The sequence below is a fragment of the Herpailurus yagouaroundi genome, unplaced genomic scaffold, assembly GCF_014898765.1.
Source record: "Herpailurus yagouaroundi ecotype Mexico unplaced genomic scaffold, PumYag 142, whole genome shotgun sequence".
Classification (NCBI taxonomy): domain Eukaryota; kingdom Metazoa; phylum Chordata; class Mammalia; order Carnivora; family Felidae; genus Herpailurus; species Herpailurus yagouaroundi.
Genome location: NW_024412397.1, coordinates 8153560 through 8156934, shown reverse-complemented (window position 1 = coordinate 8156934; position 3375 = coordinate 8153560).

Here is a 3375-nt window from a genome sequence, read left to right as displayed (position 1 = left end):
GAAAGGGTCTGGAGGCAGTGACAGGCCAACAGCTGTGCATAAACCTATCCACTCCCACGACTTGTTTCTAGACCTCGTTCCCTATAAAGAAACCAGGGCTCCTCAAGAAACTGCTGAGAGCAGCCTGGGACACAGACATACAAGGCCACGCTGGAGTCCTCTCCAGGCGCAGACGAAACCGAGTGTCTGCACAAACCAGAACAATCGCCAAACGCTTCTTCCAGGTAACACAAGCGGCTGCGGCTTCTGCACCAACTCAGCTTCTCTCCACCGTCCCTCCTCCTGTCACGAAGTCTCCAGCACCCCATCCAGGGCAAAGGCCCACTTCACGGACACAGCCCTGTCTCCTGACACAAGTTAAACTCCCACAGCCAGGCCCTGTTAACACCTGTGCCTGCAGGGCCCCCCCCCACCCCGGTCACCACGGTGTCTGTGGCCTCCCTGCTGCACTGGAGGCTGTGCTTCTCGCCCCTGGAAGGGCTCTCAGCACCTCCCGCCCACCCACGGGACATAAAGCCACCCACGGGACATACGTGGGCAAGCACCTTTGTGGATGATGGAACGCATCTCTAAACCTTTTCCCGTAATTATACACTACGGCCAGAAAGGCATTTCAGAAACTTCCTCTACCCTGTGCCTCCTCCCCTGGCTTTGCTGGTCCCCAGAAACAATCATTCTCAAATCTTCTGGCTGTTTTTCTTAAGCCATATTCCTAAATAATATGCCTGTTCTGTCACTTCTGGATTCACCTATTTCAAACATTATCTCTTACCTTTCTACAGCGTGCTGTCTTGTACACGTGAAGGAAAAAAAAAATTATTCAAACTCAGAGGCAAACAAAATGGCAACTGCTTGAGTTGTTTTGAAATGCTAAAGCATTTTCTCATCAATCTGTATGACCCTCCTCTGACACTCCTGGGGAATGTGACTTTACATTGTTCACAAAATACTCGATCAGCAATCCACAGCTGATGCTGTTTTCCTTCACACACGTCCATCCATATTCACTTCCTCCTCCCGTCTTCCCAACATACGATAATAATGAGTTTTTAAAAATTGGTCATCGGTATTGACATCATTATGACAAGGAAAATGCTGATCATTCCTTTCTTGAACAATGTCTTTCACCAAGTGCCACCCTATCCTTTCTCAAATGTGGAAAAGCCTCTTTTCTGGACCACTGCACCCTCCCTGTGAAGCATCATGCTCTTGAGTCCTCCTGAAAACATTCCAACGTGGTTCTGCAGTCATGTCCCACCACTGCGATGCGAGGAGCCTCTGCTGATGAGCAGGGATCATGGTGGTACCCACACAGCCTAGCACAGATTCTCTGCAGACTGACCAAAGGCAGCCAGAGTTTCAGTCTGGTTGAAATGTTCATCTCACACACTCATCTGTGTTCAGTGGATCAGTCGAAGAGAAGCTGAATTTAGATGATCCAGCCTCACTGTTTACGCAAATCTGGCATTAGAGATGACATGAACTCCTTCCTCCGTGCATTATCACTGGACGAAAGAAAAGGGATTACACCATTTTTATGAGAGCTAGGTGGATACAGTTTGGTCCTCATTTTGGAGAGCTTGAAATACTTAGCATCATTATATATTTGATTATATAACCAGGTACTGAGGCACCTTTTACTTTAGTGACCCACAGAATGAGGTCAGGTGAGCTTTCTGAATCTAACGATCTGAGGTCCTTGAAGAAGTGGACGTAGAGAGTGAAGAAGGGCCCATTCTGGAGAGTGTTCTGGGAGCTAGCTGTTACGAAACACACTCAGTGATGCGGCAATTTTGACAAGGTCGGTGGGTATGAGAGCACAAAATTGTTGTCTCCTGAAGATGTGGAAACATTTTAGAAGAGGGGACAAACATGAACTTCTAGAAGCATATTTTATTCCTTTTCCAACTCCATCTTTTTTTCTGTTCATTATTTTTCAATTTGTATAACTTCTGTAAAATAATCTGTGGGCAAGATGACCTAACAACTCTGTAAATTCCATTTAGCGATTCTCTGCGGTTTCTGCACATCCTGCTGTGACTATTTGTCAGTGACTGAGGCTGTCAACTTTAGCAAACCAGTTACAGGATGGCATGGAATCTGGAGGAATAACGCATCTGGGAGAGGCAGCTACTTAGCTTTAAAAGGATGTGAGGGATGCCTGGGTGGCTCAGTCTGTTAAATGTCCGGCTCTTGATTTCCGCTCAGATCATGGTCTCATGGTGTGTGGGATCAAGCCCCATGTTGGGATCCACACTGACAGCTCAGATCCTACTTGGGATTCTCTCTCCCTCTCTCCCTGCTCTCCCCCCTTCCCCATCAATAAATAAATAAGCTTAAAAAAATAAAAAGGATGTGAGAAATCAGGCCTTGATGGAGGCAAATGGATGGCAGGAAGCAACAGTAGGAATGAGAGCCCCAGTTTACAAGTTGACCTGGGTCTTCCCACTAGAGGTAATAAGTGAAGTCAGAGGAGGAAAGTACACAGAGGAAAAAGGACTGAAGAATGTTTATGCCAAAACTAAACCAGATATAACACCAAATCAAAATGCAAACCCCAAATTCTAAAGGGTCCTTGAAAGTTCAGAAGACAGATCTTAAGGTGGGTTCAAATTCTCAGAAATGAGAAGTAGCTCCTCAGTGAGCGGAAGTAAAAGTGAAACCCTTGCCACGAATGTTTTCTGTCATTCTAGAATGGTATCCAGGTGAGAAATATTTATTCTTCATTCTTCTCTATAAAGTACCAACAAGATATGCTAAAAAAAAAAAAAAAAAAAAAAAAAAAAAAGATCCGAGACTGAAGAATAAACATTTAGCCATCCTAAAATGCTAGAACATATGAAGTCTCCATGAAACACACACACATACACATACCAAATTCAAATATATGAAATGTCTCACCCAATAAATCAAGCAGAAGGAAGGAAATTAGTGACTGTTGTCTGAGTACTTGAGATCTACAGTTCTCTGAATATGGAATAGAAACGGATAGCCATTTTCTGTTTAATTCAATAGTCACATTAATTTGATCTGTGCTCTTATCAGCTCTACTTAGAGGGGAGACAGACCTTCAGCTTTCACTGGGGCCATAGAACGATAACACACGACTCAAACTTCTCAGAGAGTGAGGTTGTGATAGAATGGCCCCCAACGGTAAAACGAGTTCAAGGATCCCTGCATAACCAGAAATAGGCTACTTGTGGGAGCCAGTGGACATTCAATCTGGGGTGGGTGTCATGGCCCAGGGCAAGATGATGGGGTCCAGGTAAGGGCATCTGTGTGTGGCCCTGGAGCCTGAGTCACGTGGCAGAGATTGCGCACAAGAGCATGGCCTGGTCCAGCACAGGGTATCAGAGTCCAAGCATGGTGGAGCCT